The following is a 21498-nucleotide window of genomic DNA, read 5'->3' on the forward strand; positions in this document are numbered from 1 at the left end:
CTCAGTCTTGGTTCTTTCTGTCCTCTCTCCCCTTCAGTTCTTTCTTATCTCCTCCTTTTCTCTCTTCTGCTTCTTGAGTCTCTTCCCCTTCCTCTTTCCCTATTCCCCTTCCCTTCCTTCCTCTTCTGCTTTTATTATTTCCATTCTCTTTTACTCCTGGTTATAATCATTCATTTAGTGACCTCTTTTCATCCCATAGTTTTAACCATCAATATGCATGCCACTTCCAGTTTTTTTTCTCCAGCTGAGATTCATCTATTAAAAACTCCAGATTCAGAGAAAACAGATGCTGGAGAGGATGTGGAGAAACAGGAACACTTTTACACTGTTGGTGGGAGTGTAAATTAGTTCAACCATTGTGGAAGACAGTGAGGCGATTCCTCAAGGATCTAGAAATAGAAATACCATTTGACCCAGCAATCTCATTGTTGGGTATATACCCAAAGCATTATAAATCATTCTATTATAAAGACACATGTACACGTATGTTCATTGAGGCACTGTTTACAATGGCAAAGACCTGGAACCAACCCAAATGCCCATCAGTAATAGACTGGACAGAGAAAATGTGGCACATATACACCATGGAATACTATGTAACCATAAAAAAGGATGAGTTCATGTCCTTTGTAGGGACATGAATAAATCTGGAAACCATCATTCTCAGCAAACTGACACAAGAACAGAAAACCAAACACCGCATGTTCTCACTCATAGGCAAGTGTTGAACAATGAGAACACATGGGTACAGGGAGGAGAATGTCACATACTGGGGTCTATTGGGGGGTAGGGGGCTATGGGAGGGACAGCAGGGGGCAGGGAGGCTGGGGAGGGATAACACTAGGAGAAACGACTGATGTAGGTGATGGGAGGACGGAGAGAGCAAACCACCATGGCATGTGCGTACCTATGCAACAATCCTGCAAGATCTGCACATATGCCCCGGAACTTAAAGTACAATTAAAAAAACTCTCCAGATTAATATATCCAACTGTCCACTTAACTCAATATGTCTAATGTGGTACTATAGATAGTACAACTCCGACTTGCTCCAGCTCTACAGATTGTAAATCCATCTTTCCAGTTGCTTAGGTTAAAATCCCAGAATGATTCTTGATTTTTTTCATGCTATTAGCACTCACACTCCATAGGCAATTGCACTAGCTTTGCTTTCAAAATATTTTTGGTATCTCACAGCTTCTTATCAACCCTAATGTTAATACCAGCATCATCTTTCATATCGATTATTAGGTAAAAGTAAGATTTCATTCTTTACCCCTTATTAGTCTGTTATCGAGCCAGCAATGAGAGTTATCCTCTTTAAAGATAAATGAGAACTTGTTAGTTTTCTGCTTAAAGCCTTCCGTTTACTCCCTCGCCAGCAGGAAAAGCTAAATCATTAACAATAATCTACAAAGTTCTACATAATCAGCTTACCTTCCCTTTATTTCACTGATTTTATCTTTGACTACTTTTCTCCTTTGTATTAGTCAGGTTTCTCTAGAGGGATAGAACTAATAGGATATATATTATAAATAAGGGAGTTTATTAAGGAGAATTGACTCACATGATCACAAGGTGAAGTCCCACGATAGTCTGTCTGCAAGTTGAGGAGCAAGGAAGCCAGTGGTGGATCAGTCTGTGGCCAAGGGTCAAGAGTCAAGAGTTCCCAGGAAACCACTGGTATAAGTCTAAGATTCTAAAAGCTGAAGAACTTGGAGTCTTATATTCCATGACAGGAAGCATCCAGCACAGGAGAAAGATCAAGGCCAGAAGACTCAGCAAGTCTTCTCTTTCATCTTCCCTGCCTGCTTTACTGTAGCAGCAATGGCTGCTGATTAGATGGTGCCCACCTGGATTGAAGATGGGTCTGCCTCCTCCCAGTCCACTGACTCAAATGTTAATCTCTTTTGGCAACACCCTCACAGAACATCCAGAACAATACTTTGCATCCTTCAATCCAATCAAATTGATACTCAGTATTAACCATCACACCCTGGTTTATTGTGTTCTAGCCAGACAGGAATCCTCACTCTTCCAGGAACATGCCAGGCAAGTTTTGCTTTAGGGCCTTTGCACTAGCTGGTTCCTCTGTTTGGAACATTCTTCCATTATACAGCCAATACCTTCAGCTTCTTCCAGTCTTGGCTCATCTGTTACCTCTTCAATGGGCCTCCCTCACACTCTCCATCCCTTCATCTCACTCTGTTTGTTTTCACACAGCACTTATCACTTTATTTCATTACTTATTATGTTATTATCTGTTTTCTCTTAATAGAATATAAGCTTCTTGGAGGTAGGGATCTTTCACCATTGTGGCTCAAGTGTCTGGATCTGTGACTCACATTGGGTAAATTTTCCATAATTATTTAGTGAATAAATAATTTAGGTGTCTTATGTGTATATCTCATAATTTGATTTTCTGAAACATTACAAAATCCTTTATTTATATGATAAAATAGGTTCATCTGCATTGGGACACCTTCATTATACCAAACAAATGATATCCATTCATAAAGATCCTGGGATACTGATTTAGTCATCCATGAATTTTTTGTTAATTCCAAATGATAACATCTCTTTTTCTGTAACTTTTCTATTATTATTTTTCTTCCAGACATTTTAGTGTGAGAAAATAATTTTCTGTCCAAATGCCATTGTCCAAACTGTCAGAGATACTATCTTACAAAGAATTACGGTTGGAAGGAGACAAAATCAGTTTATATCTTAACACTGGTAACACTGGTGGATCTTGAGATACTTAGAAAACTAGGATACATCCCCTCAGTTATAAGATGAGAGGAGAACTTTGAAAAGAAGATTTTATCTTGTTAGAAAGTTAAAATCAAGAGTGAACTCTTTTTTATGTAAACACCATTTGTGTGAGTTTATTTTTTAAGGACATATATATATATAATTTTTTTTTTCTTTTAGATACAGGGTCAGCTGGGCAGTGGCATGATCATGATCATAGCTGACTGCAATCTTGAACTCCTGGTCTCAAGCAATCCTCCAGCCTCAGCCTACTGAGTAGCTAGGACTGCAAGGCACATGCCACCACAACTGGCGAATTTTTTAATTTTTATTTTCTTCTTCCTTTTTTTTTTCTGTTTGGAGAGACAGAGTTTCACTATGTTGCCCAGGCTGGTCTTGAATTCCTGGCCTCCTGACCTCAAGTAACCCTTGCATCTCGACCTCCCAGAGTGCTGGGATTACAGGCATGAGCCACCATGCCCAGGTAAGGACCTTTAAAAGAGCAATTCCTCCCGGTTTCAATTCCTCTGAGCTGCCTATATTGGTACAGTGACATCCCATTGAAATTTCATTTTCAAGCCATAATAAATGGTATATTGAAAATTTTCCCTATTTGTTAGTTATAAATGAAACAATTCTGTCTTTTTCCTGCACTGCTAGAATATTTTCAAATTGATCATATAGGAAACCAAAAGAAATCTCTATGAATTCATGTTTAGACAATCTATAAAGTATGTTTCAGCTGGGACTGCTAACAAAAGACTGATGTGAGCCTGATATCACCAATGGCTACTTTATGGGACCTGAAAAAGAGCTTCACAGGGGATTTCAGAACCATTAAGCCCTAGATCGAGCTATGCCTAAAGCCATCTTTCCTTAACACTTCAGTTATATGAGAAAAAAAGTCTCCTTTTCACTGAAGCCAATCTGAATTGAATTCTAGCACTTGCCACTCACATGGAAGTTTTATCAAGTGTCAGGAGCAGCAAAGAGTTACACTGAGTTTCCCCAGAGAAGGAAGGAGGAAGATGGAAGCATGAGGGAAGCTAATGTTTTTATAACAGGATGGAAATGTGCTGCCCAGGTGGAGAGAAATCTCCTGAGGTTGGGACAGCGCCGGATATCTGATTAATGAATGTCAAAGGTTTCCTCCCAATCAGCTGCCCTGGAGGATTTCATAGAAATGGCACATGCATACCAACATAATTTGTTCCCTAAGTGCCTCAGCTTTAAGAGCAGTAGTAACCCCTGAGACCAATCCTGTGGTCAGTGTAGGGTATAGGGCTCCCCAAATATTGTGCCATATCCTAACAGGGTTATCCAGTTGCCTCAGTGTGCTGTAAAATAGTTTCATTTTTACCGTATTCCCCAATGTAGAAAAAGAGGTTGGAAAGCACTAGAAGAGGATTGCCATGTGAGATTTCTATCATAGAGCTGGTAGCAGGCAAATCATCATTCCTTAAAGATGTCCATGTCCTAATCCCTAGAATCTGCAAAAATGTTTGGTTGCCTGGCAAAGAGGAATCAAGGTTGTAGATGGAATTATGTTTGTTAACAGATAACTTCAAAATAAGGAGATTATTCTGGATTATCCATGTGAACCTAGTGTAATAACAAGGGTCTTTAAATGGGAAAGAGGGAAGCAGAAGAGTTAGAATCTGTGGGAGATGGCATTGTCCTGAGAAAGACTGAAGCTGCCATTGCTGGCTTTGAAGATGGAAGAAGGGGCCACTAACTGGGGAATGCAGGCATCCTCTGGAAGCTGGAAAAGGTAAGAAAATGGATTATCTCCCGTGGCCTCTAGAAAGGAACGTGGGCCTGCTTCACACCTTGATTTTAGACCAGTGTGGCCCACTGTGGACTTGTGATCTTCGGAATTGTAATGTAATAAATTTGTGTTGTTTTTGTCCACTAAGTATGTGGCACGCTGTTACAGCTGCAATTGGAAACTCATAAAGTGTCCTATGGATGGAAGAAGTTCTGTGCTTGATGACAATGCAGGCAACAGCAAGAGGATTAGTAGCGATGATGACAGACGTGGGCTAAGGGTCAGGTGTGGCTAATTTTGCTGTTATTGTGTTAGTCCCAGGATTCTTGTACATTTCTCAGAGGGATGACAGGTGCATCCATAATGATGATATTGACCCCGTAAGTGGGTAGATGGGAAATACCAGATTTACGTTCATTTGGAAAGTTAAGTTCTTGGACCAGAATGTAATGGAACAAATTTATACCCAATAACATGCCTTAATCAATTATGTAACATCAATTTTAAACATTATTCACTTAACACTCTCTAGAAGTCACTTTTTGAACCAATTACCAATATCATGTCTTTTTTTTTTTTCTTTTGAGACAAGGTCTCACTCTGTTGCCCAGGCTGCAGTGCATGATCTTGGCTCACTGCAGCCTCTGCCTCCCTGGTTCAAGCCATTCTCCTGCCTCAGCCTCCTGAGTAGCAGGGATTACAGAAATGTGCCACCTAATTTTTTTATTTTTAGTAGAGCTAAAATTTTTAGACCCCCAGCTAAATTTTGTATTTTTAGTAGAGATGGGGTTTTGCCATATTGACCAGGCTGGTCTCGAACTCCTGGCCTCAAGTGATCCGTCCACCTCGGCCTCCCAAAATGCTGGAATTACAGGCGTGCACCACTACCCCCAGCCTGAATATCATGTCTTTACAGCAGTGTCTGTCTTTTTTATTCTGGAGAATTTCTACTACTTGAAGTTTATGCACTTCTCCATTAGATGTTATCCTCAGCAGCAGTAACACTACTCCATCCGTGTCATTGTTACTAAACTTTGGTGATCTCTTTTTCAACTTGCCTCCACTTTGAGCAGAACTCAATTCACTACAAAGCTCCTTTCTGCTCCTATTATTATTATTATTATTTTTTTTGAGACGGAGTTTCACTCTTGCTACCCAGGCTGGAGGGCAATGGCACGATCTCGGCTCACCGCAACCTCCGCCTCCTGGGTTCAGGCAATTCTCCTGCCTCAACCTCCTGAGTAGCTGGGATTACAGGCACGTGCCACCGTGCCCAGCTAATTTTTTGTATTTTTAGTAGAGACAGGGTTTCACCATGTTGACCAGGATGGTCTCGATCTCTTGACCTCGTGATCCACCCGCCTCGGCCTCCCAAAGTGCTCCTATTATTGACCACCCCTCCTACTTCCACGAATATCGTTAGGCTCGAAATCTCCTCACCCCTCCTTCCATTCTCACTTCTGAGTACATTCTGTTGTCTTGCTGTCTTCAAGGCACAGAACATCATAAAAGATTATGAATTTATTCTCTGTTATGGTTATAACTAAACTTCTTACTCTCTAAACTCTGTTGTTGCATTTTGTTTGAAGCTTTCTTTTTATTACATTCTCTGACTTTACTTTCTTCCCACTACTTTTCCACTGAATTATAAGAACCACATTATTAAAAATAATTATTATTTTGTCATTGAGGGCCTAAAGCTTTTAATTAGAAGTTGATTTGTTTATATAGTTGCTGCTGCATAATAAAAATCCAGAAACATTACATTTAATTTCATTTCAGAAAGAAGCATACTACTAATTTGGCTAGAACGCTTTTACATTGGTGGTACCTCGTCACATATTTGCCAAAGTCTCTTTTATTTTTCCATTTACTTTGAGTAGTGATTGGAAACTGTAGACTAAACTCTCAGTTACTTAATTTTATTTGTTGACTGTGACTAGGTGGTCAGTGGCTGTTTTTCACTTATCTTGAAGTATTTTCTATAATAAACTACCATAGAAAGAGTAACTTTGCAGTCTTTAGTGCTATTATTTTTTATAAAAATCACTTGGTATATATTGTCCTAATTGCAGTTTAAGATGCAGCATTTATTTGAATCAGATGGATTAAAAAATACATTGCTCAAGGGTAAAAACTTTTTTTCAAAATTGTCAGAGTCTTCATTTTTTTCCACTATTACCAGGAAAGAAGATAAAATCGCCCTTATTCTATTGAACTTACTGCCTGAGGGACAGGTTATTATTTTTTTTTTCATTTAATTTCACTGCTGCATTAGCATTTGTGACACAGCAGAAGCTGGAACATTACAAATGTCTGTAATTGTTTGCATTGCTGTAGGGAATATAATGTTGTTAATATCTATTACTGGACTAAATGAATGAATTAAGTAGCCAGAAACAAATATGATTGTCAAGCATGATTTAGTTGGCGTATAGCTTTGGAACAGCTGCCAAATTTAATATGGAGGGTGGAGGAGGGTTTCACATTTGCAAACACCAATGTTAGACACCTCTGCTTCCCCACTAGATGGGGGCCTTGCTTTGCTATAAAGCTGTATACAGCCTGGATGCTGCAGTGTGGTGTAAAATGAATAGGGAGCTAGAGATTCTTTTCTTTTCCTTCTATGTTCTGTTGCTGTGTTTCTATTGCTAGCACTTATTTGTGCCTTGTGCAAGCTTTTGCCCTTTGGAGTGGATCATAAAAGAGAGGATTAAATCAGAATGAGGGAGGGATGAGAAAGGGGAACCAGTGCTAGCCTGAGTTCCACTGCGAAAAGGCTGAGATTTTTCTTCCATTTTCCTCATTGGTATCCCCTGCCTTGCTTTTGGGTGTACATTGTGCCTGGTTGCCTGGGGCCTGTCTTCTTTGGGTGCATCTGGTATATTTTGAAATAGACCTTTGCAGTGTCCTGTTTCCTCATAAAGATTCAGATTCCTATTTGGGTTCATTAAATGCTGTACTCATTGAGCAGCTTTATGTATTAGGCACAGTGCCAGGCACTTACACATCAGCCATCTCATTCTCACAATTCTGTGGAGCAGAGGTTATGATCCATTTTTCAGCCAGGTGGCAGTTAGCTGTTCTGGAAAGGTAATATGCTGAAAATGTCTTCTAAACTGGCATGCTTGTGGGCATTTCCACAATATTTCAATATTGTGGCCCAATAAATTTAGAGTATGTGAGGACAGACATTATTAAAAAGGCCTATTTATTGTAGGACTTCCCTGAATTTTTAACAGTGACTTCTGGCCATTGAAATTGCTTACCCACTCATTCATCCCATTAATGGTATTTCTGCTACCTTCAGATGCAAAACCCTTCCTTACGTGTCTGTGGTGTCTATGGACTTCCTACTATAGAACAAACGTTTTTCCTGGAAGATCAAGTGATATGCTACTCAGAATATCACCAGGTCTAGCTAGCATCTTAACAGTACTTATGGGGAAGAAAGAGATCAGCAGGGAGACAAATCCTCAGAACGGCAGGTGAATTGTCAATCTTCTTGGCAGGAAGTAGGATGGAAGCAACCAACGATAGCATCCCGGTTGTGTCACTTTTCTTTCCTTTTTTTTTGAGACAGAGTCTTACTGTTGCCCAGGCTACAGTGCAACGGTGCAATCTCGGCTCACTGCAACCTCTGCCTTCTGGGTTCAAGTGATTCTTCTGCCTCAGCCTCTTGAGTAGCTGGGATTACAGGCACTCATCACCATGGCTGGCTAATTTTTTTTGTCTTTTTGTAGAGACGGGATTTTGCCATGTTGGCCAGGCTGGTCTTAAACTTCTGACCTCAGGTGGTCCACCCACCTCGGTCTCCCAAAGTGCTGTGATTACAGGCATGAGCCGCCGCGCACTGGCCTTGTGTCACTTTTCATAGTGTATATATTAGGAGGTCAGTATCTTCTGGTGTTTCATCAGGTTTAATGACTGGCATTACCTGGAAAGTTCTTCTCCATTATCAATTCTTAGATTATGGGTTATGGCTTTCAGTTGTCCTGAATCTAATGGCTATATTTATTGGAGATCATGGATATTAACATACAGTTTCTCATCTAAGGGATGAATTGTGTGAGCTAGTAAACAATAATGTTTCAGTAAATCAAATGCTCCATTTCACAGTGAGGCTTATGGATATGGGGAAAATAGAGCCATGAGTTTCCCAATTCTCCAAGAACAAGGATCTTTGAAACTCTGTCCCTAGAAATGCTGGAGTCATTTTCAGATAAGACCTAAAATCAGTACCCTCATTGACTACCTGACTTGATTCTGGGCTTAGCTCATAGGCTTTTTTCTTCTCCCTTGGTCATTTTCTTTTCCTTTTTTTTAAATCAAGGGGTCTTTCTTTGCTCCTTAAGTTTGGTTGGTACCAGTGCAGTTCACAGATTTCAGTGGTGAATCTTGAGATAAAGTATTGGAATTTTGATCCCTTCTTTCTTAGAAGGCCTCTGAGCTACTTATGTAAATTTGTTCACACCGTCAAGGGCACTTCAGTAGTCCCCCTTTGCCACAGCCCCAACCTATACATGTATATTATTTATTACATTTCTGCATCATTGGACATCTCATTATCAAAAGCCCCGGACAAGCAAAAACAACTTCTTGTAACAGGATGCTAAATGCAACACTTCTTGTTGTGTTGAAGGAAGGCCAAGGCCACGAGGGCTGGGAGCAATACTGTGGGGTCAAGTACTCCCACAGTCTAAAGCAAAGGATTAGACATACAAAGACATGTGACCTCTGGTTCTGCCACCATTGTTCCCATGTCCACCTCTGGACTACAGAAGAGAAGCAAGGAAGATGCAGAGTTTGGATGACTCTGTAGACACTTAACCTGGTCCTGCCGTTCCCACCCAACATGAACTTCAGGAAAACTGAAATCTGACTGAAATCTGTTAAAATATCTATGGGAGAGGCTATAGCTAGAGCTGCCCCAGAACTTTGGGGAAGGAGATAGACCTGTGCTGGGAATGGCCTCTTCTTTTGGGGTTTGGGGAGCAGGGGTGCATCAGTATCTGGCTAGTTATGGATACTGTGGAAGGCAACTGGCCTGAGTTGCCTAGAGAGAGTCTCTATCCTAGAGGAATGCTCTGAGGTCAAAGTGATCCGAACGTAAGAGCAGAACATTTGGAACCAGGGGGCTGAGCAGGAAGTCGAACAGCACCTGCTGGAGGAGTCCCCAGCATCAAGGGAACTACAGAGAAGAGATCCTTTGAGTCATGGAGTGTGGTCTGTAAAGATTCTACTGAAGTCTTCCACAGGAGTTCTCTTGGGCCATTTTCTCAGCCCAGTGGGTCCCAAAGCAAGATTACAACTGTACCCAGGTGTAAAGTCTTTTGGGACCTTCTCGATCCTCCTTCTTCTGGCTCCATCCAGGAGTCCCAGGGTGTCATAGCAAGGATGAAAAAGAAATGGACCACATTCTGTGCTTCCCCACTGTTGGATTTCTGGCCTGAAGAAGGAAGAAGGGAGTAAAACGGAATAAAAGACTAAAGTGTTAGTAGTAAATTTGGTCAGATATTTTATTGCCTAAAATGCTCACAGGGCTTTAAATTACCTGAGACTGATATGAAAGTATACAGGACCTGCTTAGGATTTTTTTCAAGGACACAGAAGAGCAAGTCATGAGAGCTGGTGTGAGTCACGGAGGGGAGTAGGAATGGCTACATTCTGCTTGCGCTCTACACCCTGTGGGTCCAGTTCGTCCAACAATGAATTCTGAATCCTGTAGATGTTTCGTTCTACTGGGAGGCACTATTCAGAAGGCACTGACTATTAGGAAGTAGCTTAGGCTGGTCTGATTTCCTCTGGCAACAATGTCCTAAGGAAAATCTTCGCGAGGTGCTGGGTCTGTCTTCTTACTACCTTTACAGCAGTCCTGGTACCATGGGGTGAGTTCGGCTGTCCAAACTCATCAAACAGCACACATTCAGTATGTGCAATTCTTTGTATATCTATATCTCAAAGAGTGGGTAAATCCAGGGCCTGGGAGTGAATTTAAAAAAATTCTGCATAGATTTATTCTTTCCATGCTTTTCAGAAATCAGAATGATAAGATTTAGAAACAGTTACAGAGATAGACTTTCACAACTCAGTTTACCAACTGTCTTTTTTTTTTTTTATCAGAGTGGTTCCCCCTGCTTTTTATTGTATAGCTAGTTTTCAAGTCAGAGTGAAGAGTACTAAGATTTGCAACTTAAAAGAAATATTCATGGTTTCTTTCTGTCTTGTCCAACTCTTTCTTCCTTGGAGCTTCCCATGGAAAACACAACAGTACATAGTTGCTGCCTCCTAGCTCCTCAGCTTTCTCAGTAGTGGAAATTAATTCTAATTTTGCCCTTTTAATGAACTTACTAATTTGTTCAGAAAATGTGTTCATAAACTTCTACAACCAGGGCCTACCCTTAAGCAATTAAAGATGTATAAAATGAACATTTCCTGGCCTATAATGACTGAATGAAGCAGCTCAGGGCCTAAGGGGAATGGGAGGCTCCCAAATCCAGCACTAATCAGCAATATTAATTGATAATCCTTAGTAGTTATCCTCAATTAAAGCTTATAACACTTTTGTGGGTAAGATGTTGTTATCTTTTTTTTTTTTTTGTAGTTGTTTTACCGATAAGGAAACTATCCAAAAAAAAGCAAAATGGTAAAGTATTTTGGCGTTTCGGTTATGTTGCGGGAAGTATGGGAACAAATATACATGGTCTCTCCATTCTACCCCTCTTTCTCCCAACTAAGAGGCTGCTTGGAATTTCAAAGACATTTTTTGAAACAACATTACTTTTTACTTTCTTTTTTGCCCAGGTATTTGAAGAATTAGAAATCAAGAAAAATCTAGCCCTGTAATTAAAATGTGAAAACAAAAGCTATTTGTAGCAGAAAAACATCCCATTAATGTGATTTCCCTGTGAGAGATTGACAAGTTCAAAGAAGTAACGCATGTTGCCATGGGCACCAGATTCTATTTGCTCTGCTGGTTCATTTTACTTAGCTGCTGAAGGAGGAGAGTAGCATTCAGCCAGGGATCACTGAGCATTGTAAGAATAGATTTGTAATTTTTATGTAATATCTCCTCTTTATAAATCTATACAGATAACAACTGTGAACAGCTTACAGTCACTTTAGGGGCAGAGTTTTCAGAATCTCTTAGGAATACAGACTGCAGAAGAGGGGATGGGGGAGTGCTTTTTCTCCCTTCTCAAACATCTCATCCATAAGAGGCTGTAAATAGATATTTGTAAAAAAGATGGGGGATGGATGAATGGTGACTCATTGTCATGTGCTAGCTACCTGAATTAAACTTTGGATTTATGGCGGTAGGGGGTGCTGGGTGTTCGGACAGAAATTGTGATGAAGAAAAGAAAAGGAAGGAAAAAGAGAGGAATATCAGAGAAGCAACCAAACACTCTGGAGTGGCTTATAATCATTCAGACACAGGGACACAGAACTAAATCTTTCTGCAGAGGTAGAGGGAGAGAGGGCAAGAGTGAATAAAACAGGTAAGAACCCTAAGACCACTGAAGACAAATACACAAAAGCAGTTATGCTGATGATGTTCTGATGTCAACTCTCATCTCTCTTCCTTCATTAGGTGCTTAGTGCATCTAACAGGGAGTACGAAATAGGGGGAAAATTTGCTCTATCTGGAGATGCAGGCCTGGTTCCTTGGCGCTGAACCAAAGAATGAAGTTTTGGTTCATTTGTTTCAGGTTATCAGGGCCAGGTGACTTTCGCTTTGAATTATGCATTTTTCCTTCCCTGACAAATGAAGCTTCCTGCCAATGCCTTCAAAGCAGGAAAGGCTCCTGCTTCTCACATGCAGCAGCGGGCATTTCACAATTTAAAATGATGGGTCCAGAATTGCAGTGGAAGTGGCAATATTTCATAGTGATTTTCTCCCTTCCTTCTCACTCCTACCCCCGTGTTCAGTGTTGTCTAAGCAAATGCTGGCAGTGTCTTTTGTATCTGCAGGATGCTTAAGTAAGCAAAAGACAGGGAAAAGCAAATGTCTTCCAAATCTTCATTTATCATGAACACAAATTGTAGCTTCAGCTCTTTTGCTTGATGCAAATAAGCGGACAGATGTGTATCACTGGCAGTAAATCTTATAACTGACATGGCCCCGACTGCTGCTAAACATATGTCTATATTTTTCCTGGGAAGGGATAAGATTGGGATGCTCTCTGACTTCTCTGCTTCACTTACTCCTTCTCTGTTTTATTCCTTCCACTGACCTTTTCAGTGCTCCAGTCCCCAAAGGGCTAAAGGCTTGGCCATCCGCAGGGTTCAGGTACCCCTGAACCTGGAGGCTACTCTTCCTCTCCTTCATGCCTTTCCTCTTCACCACCACCTGCCTTTCCCAACCACCAACTGCCACCAGTTACTCATCTTTTTTAGTTATTCTCTGGCCCTGGTAGGTAAATGATTGATAATGATTTTGGAGAGTCTGGTAATTCCCAGGTATTAATGGACAATAATAAAATAGGGCATTGTTCTTCAAAATTCCCACTAAAATCCTTTAATGATAGAAAAAAGTGAATGAGGGTCTCTAAAGGAGCTCAGGGAGGTAGGATGGAAGGTGTATTAGTCTTCTACAAGGAAGTACCCAATACTGTGTAATTTATAAAGAAAAGAGGTTTAATTGACTCACAGTTCTGCTTGGCTTGGGAGGTCTCAGGGAAACTTACAATCATGGTAGAAGGCACCTCTTCACAGGATGGCAGGAGAGAGAACGAGTGCAAGCAGGGGAAATGCCAGATGCTTATAAAACCATCAGAACTCATGAGAACTCACTCACTATCATGAGAACAGCAAGGAGAAAACTGCTGCCTTGATCGGAATACCTCTACCTGGTCCCGTCCTTGACACATGGGAATTATGGGTATTATAATTCACAATGAGATTTTGGGTGGGGACAGAGCCAGAATCTGACACAGCCATATAAGGAGGTAAGGGAGTAAGTTTGGGGGAAGGAAGACTTGAGGGAAAGTTCTTAAAATCTGTTTTAAATTGCCTACTCTTTTAATTACTTGACCTCACCCTTCTACAATTTCCAGAAAAGTTCACTTTGTAGAAAGACATGCCTTATTTATCCTGTGCTTTTGCAACACATCTGGCACACTACTGTGTACTTCTGAAGGTGTGCAGAGGTAAACCTTTGATTCAAACAAATAGATCTTCATTTATTATTGATCCTAGCCTTTAATAACTTTTATTAGTATAAATTTATACCACAAAGGTAATAGTTGCTTTTTTTCTTCAAATAACACAAAAGAGTGTCAAGAAAAATGTTCTCACTTCTCAATTCCATTCTTTTAGAGATAACCACTAATAATAATTTGTTAGTTTTTCTTTTAGACTTTAAAAAATGCATATCATTATATGGTCTATAATTTATTATAAAATACTGAAGTATCTGTATTGTAGCTTTAATGAATACCTTAGGGCTGAATAGTTAACCTCTAACATGCCCTAGTCAAGAAAAATACTCCAGAGATGCTTATTTACTAATGAAATACTAATTAGAAGGCCACACTCTAGAAGAACCTAGAACACACTGCAAGCTTTCCAGTTATTTGTTTATTTAGTATAATGGATATTAGAAATATTTTTTACTTAGTAAAATTACGGGAGATTAAGATGTGTGAATTGGCTAGAAATATTATATAGGCACTCCTGTCCTGGGTGAATAGGGAACAAGTGTCTAGTTAAGTCCAATTCTATATAGTTTGCATGGCATGTTTGGTCTAAGAGTCCATTCTGTCCTCTGTGCATTTAAAAGAGATAATTTTGTCGTTCACCTCCAACTAGGTTTACTGACTACTGTAGGTAGACCATTGTCACAAATGCCTCTGATGAACCTTTCATACAAGGTCAGTTGGAGTGTCTAAAGGAACAGAGAACCGGCACTTGGTCTTACAAGAGGAGATGGTGACTATATTTGTGTCTGCCAGCTAATAAAATCTTTGTTCCTTCAGCAAAAATCCATACGAGACCTGCTTTCAGTGCACTGCCTGGTGAGGAGTTGTAGGAGAAGACATCATAACTATTCCCTGCTTCTAACTGTTAGAGGCAACAACTGTCTATTAAAAGCAATCTGAGGATTGTGCACAAATGGACTTGGGTCAGTTTCAAACACATGTATAATAGAAATAAAGAATAAATAGACATGAAAATATATGCTCATTTAAAAGCAATGAAAAATAGGATTATACAATATATACTGTCTGCTTAAAATCTATTGTGGAGTAGATCTCTAATTGTGGGAATTTTGGGTGCTTGCAGGATACTGGTGAAAGTGATTTTTGATTAAGATGGACTTTTATGAAATCTCAAATTTCTATCACCCAAGTGAATGTTTGTTCAGCCAATGAGTTGAATCTTCTCTTCACAGTAGGCCAGGCATTTAAAAAGTTTGTTTATTTTTTGAGATGGAGCCTCACTTTGTCACTCAGGCTAGAGTGCAAAGTGCAGTGGTACGAACTCAGTTCACTGCAGCCTCCACCTCCTGGGTTCAGGTGATTCCCCTGCCTCAGTCTCCTGAGTAGCCAGGATTAAAGGTGCAAGCACCACACATAGCTAATTTTCATATTTTTAGTAGAATGGGGTTTCACCATGTTGGCCAGCCTGGTCTCAAACTCCTGACCTCGAGTGATCCATCTGTCTTGGCCTCCCAAACTGTTGGGATTACAGGCGTGAGCCACTGCACCTAGCCCGTCATTGGAAAATATTTTTTTATTTTCTGATTTTAGTACAACGCTTCATCAGGGAAAGATTAGAAAAAGAATCTTTCTTTAAGAAGAAAATTAAAATCATTCATAGCTTCCCCACTGGGAGATATGTTATTGACAATTTGATGTGTTTCCTTCCAGTATGAGTGTATGTATGTATACATCTTATAAATAAAATCAAACTGCAGTGCAGTTTTCTACCATGGTTCTTTTACTTAATGTTATATAGTAAGCCTTTCCCTAGATCACTAAAATGAATTGAAAACATAATTATATGCTTGTCTAATAATTCCATCATGTAGATGTCACTAAACATTTCCCTGTCATTGGACATGTAGATATCTAGATATTTATTTATTTATTTTTTGAGATAGGGTTTCACTGTCACGCAGCTGGAGTGCACTGGTGGGATCTTGGCTCACTGCAGCCTTGACCTCCAGGACACAATGATTCTCCAACTTCAGCCCCCTGAGTAGCTGAGACTACAGGCGAGCCCCACCATGCCCAGGTTAATTTTTTTTACTTTTTGCAGAGATGAGGTCTCACTATGTTGCTCAGGTCAGTCTCCAACTTGTGGACTCAAGCAATCCTTCCACGGCAGCCCCCCAAAGTGCTGGGATTACAGGTGTGAACCACCATAGCCAGCCCATATTTTTTGTTTTAATGTGGTCACATTGTGACATATCTTAGGATGGAAAGCTTTACTCTTCTCTAATGCTAGAATCCTGGGTCTTGTTTGGAAAGTGCAGTTTTATACAACCTCTTTTGACCTGCTCATTCATCTATTATCCTCCAAAAAATCAACAGAAAACTGTGACCTCATGCTCTGCCATTTAGAAATATTTGAAAGTTTTTTAGAAAAAAAAATTAGGATGTTCTAAATAAGGGTTGGAAGCTATGCTTTTTTTTTTTTTTCCAAAGAAAACAAAGAAAAAAGGCTTTTTGTTCTCTTTCCAGTTCTATGAAGTGCTGGCTTTCTATTGCAGTCTGGCTGCTACCATGGGAGCTTCTTGCTCCGGGTTCTGTTCTGGCTCCATTCTCTCCCTGCCATTATAATGCCCTCCACTGCAGTACCATGTCTTCAGTCAGTGAGTTCAGCCTTTCCTCCCACCGTTCAATTTCCTTGAGAGAAAATAAGTATTTTTTTTTTGAGACAGAGTCTCGCTCTGTTGCCTAGGCCGCAGTACAGTGGTGCGATCTCAACTCACTGTCACCTCTGCCTCCCAGATTCAAGCGATTTTCTTGCCCCATCCTCCTAAGTAGCTGGGACTGCAGGCGTGCACCACCATGCTGGGCTAATTTTTGTATTTGTAGTAGAGATGGGATTTCACCATGTTGGCCAGGGTGGTCTTCAACTCCTGGCCTCAGATGATCCACTCTCCTCGTCCTCCCAGGGTGCTGGGATTATAGGCATGAGCCACTGTACCTGGCCAGAAATAAGCATTTAATATTATATGTGATGCCCAGCAGATGCCAGTGGAGAGTCCCAGTCCCAAGCTCTACAAAGTAGGGGTGAGGTAGAGCTAACCTGTTTCACAGAGAAGCAGAGGGATTCACAGCTGTTCTCTGCCAGCCCTCATGTCTCATGAATCTGTGAAGTGACAGTTTCCTTGGGCTCCAAGTAGATGTTGCAAAGCTTTCTAGAGTCCTCTGACCCTGGAAGCTGCTAATTAAAGTGCCACCAAGATGCTTCCAGCGACTCTGAGCTAGTTACACGTACATTTTAAAGAGCTGACCTTCCCCCTTCTTGTCTCTCATACCCCATTGTGAGTGCTGTGGGTGGTCAGCAAATAATAACAGTTAATAACTCTCTCCTATTCTTTCAGAGCTCTACAGAAATGCAAATTGCTGCCTTCAGAAGGGAGCACACAGGCCTATGAATTTTATATCAGCAGGAATTGCCAATGAGTCGTGCTTGACGTTGTAAAAACTATTCAGGTAGGAAGGCAAGAGCTGCAATGAGAGAATAAGATGGGGAGTGCCTCCCTTTTCTGGATGTTCAATTATTGAAGTGCACGCACTCGTGGGTACACACACAACCACATATGCCCAACTCACAAAAAATATGCAATTATTTAAAATATATGCCATAATCTCCACAGGAAGGAAAACTAAACTCTTTAAAACCGAATGCTTATTACAATGCCAAAAGAAGTAAATCTGTAAGGTGGTAAGCAGTATTAATATGTGGGCTCGTGCCAGAACACATGCAGATGTGTGTTATTTATGCCTTTAATTGTTATTTCCAGTAGGTGTCTGGCTGTCAGTGCACATGAGTTAAGTATTGTAAAATAACAGATGTCACACTTCTCACAAGAACAACAGGGAGTCAGTATACATGGCAGTGTAAATCTGATTACCTTAGATAGTACAGAAAAGAGAAAGAACACAAACCCAGATGAGCCTATGGCTGTAATTTAAAAAACAAATTATCCCATTTGAAAATGTTCTATAGTAATTATGTATCTACACTGAGTACACTAAGAGAAAAGCCATCCTGGAAGAACAGAGCCTATTTGGGTAATTGCCGTGAATTCTTACAATTTTATGTTGTGTTGGCATCCATTTTGAATACAAATTTAAGTTTGTTATACCGGAAGCAGGGCTCGATGACACAGTTTCTGGTTCTCCACCACACCCAAGTGGCTCAAGATATGGCCAGAGATAAGAAGCTAGAGGCAGCTCTTCTGCCTACTAGGGCTCCCTGCTTTCTCACGGATTCATTTAAATGAACCAGTCAAGCATTTGCCTGTGAACTGAAAGTACCCCCCCGGCCCCACCCCGCCTCTCTCTCTCTCTCTCTGCGCCTGACTCTTCATTCTTGAATGACCTGACCCAGGGATGAGGACTGCCTTTTGACTCATTGTGCCCTCCCTATTCAGTATCTGTAAATAAAAATCTGGGAACTTGTTTCCTATGGTGGTGCTATATTGGAGTTGGACCATCCATCTGAAAAATCAGGGGCTACCCCAGGCTGGGTTTTTCCCAGGAAGCCAGGGAGAGCTCAATGTTGGACTCCCAGTGCCAGAGCAATGGTTGGGCAGACATAACCTGGACACAGGTTAGACAAGAGCCAAAGGGCATCTGCTAGCTTAAACAAGTTTCCCATGTGAGGGACCACCCCTCCACTCACTTTTGGGCACTGGTCAGACTACCAGGCACTAGGCCATCAGCCTGAAAGACCCACTGCAAACACCCTCATGGAGCTTCCCTCTGTTTCCCATTAGGGCAGGCCTGCTAACTGTCCTGGTGCTGGAACCCCAGTTTAGCTGTGGGCTTTCAGTAACAAAGTTTCTCTTAATTCTTGGAGGAACACAGAAAAGGGGAGATGAGTGAGAGAATGAACGATAATGAAAAAGGATAGAACCAGCCGGCCAGTGACATTTTCTAGTGAAACACATATGGGATGCGAGAAAAAGACTCAGAAAAGCCTTGGATGTAAATGTTAAAAGGATCTTGAATGACCTGGCAGAAGGCGTGCCAGTAGGGCTTACCACATAGCTCCAAAGGATGGTGATGAGGACACCACAGACTGCACGTTTACAAAAGCTTAGTGGAGCTCAGAGATTTGAGAAAAAATAATAAAAAAAAATCACAAGATTCAACTGAGAAAAGTGAACACAAACACATCTGTGGAAAGTAATCTTAAATAAAGATACTCAGTTGGAGAAAAAAGTGTCAAGCCTGGACCTGGAGGAAAAGCAGATAGAAAAATTCTGAGTTGCAAGGGATTACAACAGCTCAGAAAGGTGAGAATTCCCTTCTGTGGTTTTAAACGCAGAGGTGTCTCATTATGAAACTTTGATAAAGGATTTCATGTCTCTTTACAAACACAATGAGATCCTCATTACATATCTGAATAAATGAACCGTGCCCACAATATAGAATGCATTTTGAGGTTTGTGAATATGCAAAATGTGGCTGAAACTGTTCTAACTCCAACTATCATTTCTAGTCAAATAATTTCATAGAAACTTATTTATTCCAAATGGTAATTTTCAGATGGTAAAGAACTATTTAATAACAATCACATTTAGTATGTGCTGGGCACTTTTGTAAATACTTTACATAGTTAAGTAATTTTTTTTTTTTTTTTTTTTTTTTTTTTTAATTTTTTATTGGATTATAGGTTTTGGGGTACATGAGCAGAGCATGCAAGACAGTTGCGTAGGTACACACATGGCAGTGTGCTTTGCTTTTCTTCTCCCCTTCACCCACATTTGGCATTTCTCCCCAGGCTGTCCCTCCCCACCTCCCCCTCCCACTGGCCCTCCCCTTTTCAAATCCATGTATCAAACCCCCTCAACAGGTGTAATTGTCCCCCCACTTCCAGCAGATGAGAAATCCAAGTTACAGAGAGCTTAACAACCTTCCCAAGGTCACACATTGAATAAATGCTGATTCAGGGATTCAAACCCAGGCAGAGGATCTCCCGAGTTCATGCACTTTTATCACTACACTAGACTCCTTGTTTGTGATGGAAAAGAAGGCTAACTAGGCAATTCTCTTTAGTTTGGAGGACAGACTTGATCTGTGAATGAGACTAGAAGGGCGATTGAGATATCCCCAGCCTCTACCATTCCTCTGGGACTCTAGCTTCCTGTCTACTCACTTCCAAATAACTAGTTTCCCCTTAAAGGTAATCTGTGTGGGCTGCAGGACATGGGGACATGGGGTCTTGTTATATTTTGTGCTCTGGCACCTGAACATGCATCATTTTTGGCCCATTGAGCTGGAATGGTCATGGAGGCGGGTTGAAGACTGTGAAGAGCTCATCTAGAGCTAAGAATTCTTTATGACTTTTGTGATTTGATTGAGAAATTAAAACTGCAGTTAATTTTAGGAAAGTGTTTAAAGTGACCACAGAAGATAGTTTTTGAAAGTTCTCTGTGTAAACATATATAACTATACCACATGTTACTTACAAAATATTAATTTCTTTGGGGACACTATTTGCCTCCCCAAAATCTCGAAGCATAGGTGATTGCTCACATTAATGTGAGGAATACATAAGACAATGATTACATCAGAATACATTTCTCACTCGGCTGTCGTAGTGCTCTTTGTTTTTCCTCTCTGGCTGAAGTCTCTTACAATTAGAGTCACTATTTTTGGTAGGCAAAAAAGCATCCTGCCTCTGGAAGATCATTGTTTAAATTCATACTCAAGGTAACCAGCCATATTCCCTTGTCTGCATTGGCAGCTATGAGCCTCCGAGCCAGAGCGGTAATCCAAGCTTAGTAAGTATATCATCACCCTTTATTATCTCAACATCTCTCCTATCCTTATTGTTTGCCCAATTTCTTTCTTAATGTTTTACCATTATGTGCTGAATTGTATCCCTTTGAGGTTCATATGTCAAAGTCATAACCCCTAGTGCTTCAGAATGTGACTTTATTTGGAGATAGGATCTTTAAAGAGGTAATGAAGTTAAAGTGAGCCCATTAGGGTGGGCTCAAACCCAACATGACTGGTGTTTTATAAGAAGAAGAGATTAGGAGTCAGAGACACAGAAAAAAAGACCATGTGAAGACACAGGGAGAAGGCAGCCATCTGTAAGGCAGAAAGAGAGGCCTCACTGGAGGCACCCCAATGGCACCTTGATCTTAGACTTATAGCCTCCGAAATTGTGAGAAAATAAATTTCTCTGGTTTGAGCCCCCCAGTCTGTGGTATGTAATTATAGCAGCCTGTTATGGACTAAATTACGTTCCCCCAAATTCATACGTTGAAACCCTAACCTTTCAGTGTAAACTGTATTTGAGTATAGGGGCTTTAGGGAGGCAATTAAGATTAAATGAGGTCAGAAGGGTGGGGCCCTTATCTGATAGAACTGGTGACATAATAAGAAGAGGAAGAGACACCAAGAGAGTTCTCTCCTTCCATGTAGAGAAGAAGCCAGGTGAGGACACAGTAGGAAGCAGCCATCTATAAGCTAGGAAGAGAGTCCTCACTGGAAACCAATCCCAATGGCACTTTGATCCTGGTCTTTCAGCCTCCAGAACTGTGTGAAGATAAATTTCTGTTATTTAATCCACCTGCACTATGGTATTTTGTGTTAGCAGAGTAACATTTAGCCCTAGCAGATGAACGTTTACCTTATTCTATTGTTTGGATTTTTTTAGAGGTGCCTTAAATCTTGGTTGGAGCAAACCGTGTTTGTGTTGATCTCATTTTTAGACATTCAGAAAAAGGAGCAAGTGTTTAAAACTACAAATGCAGCGATTTTAAAAAAGGTATCAAAACG

At 40.6% G+C, this 21498-nt stretch overlaps 1 long non-coding RNA gene across 2 annotated transcripts in view; it reads left to right on the forward strand.

Annotated features, from left to right (window-relative positions):
* Positions 1-11507: 11507 nt before the first annotated feature.
* LOC118143709 (uncharacterized) overlaps positions 11508-21498 on the forward strand; it is a 40746-nt gene continuing 30755 nt past the window's right edge. The window contains exons 1-3 of one of the 2 annotated variants that reach the window (XR_013524083.1): positions 11508-11559; positions 14500-14645; positions 16210-16340. This is a non-coding gene — a long non-coding RNA (uncharacterized LOC118143709). The remainder of the gene's footprint in view (positions 11560-14499; positions 14646-16209; positions 16341-21498) is intronic. The other variant, XR_013524084.1, reaches the window with a different exon arrangement.

The sequence above is a fragment of the Callithrix jacchus genome, chromosome 11, assembly GCF_049354715.1.
Source record: "Callithrix jacchus isolate 240 chromosome 11, calJac240_pri, whole genome shotgun sequence".
Taxonomy (NCBI): domain Eukaryota; kingdom Metazoa; phylum Chordata; class Mammalia; order Primates; family Cebidae; genus Callithrix; species Callithrix jacchus.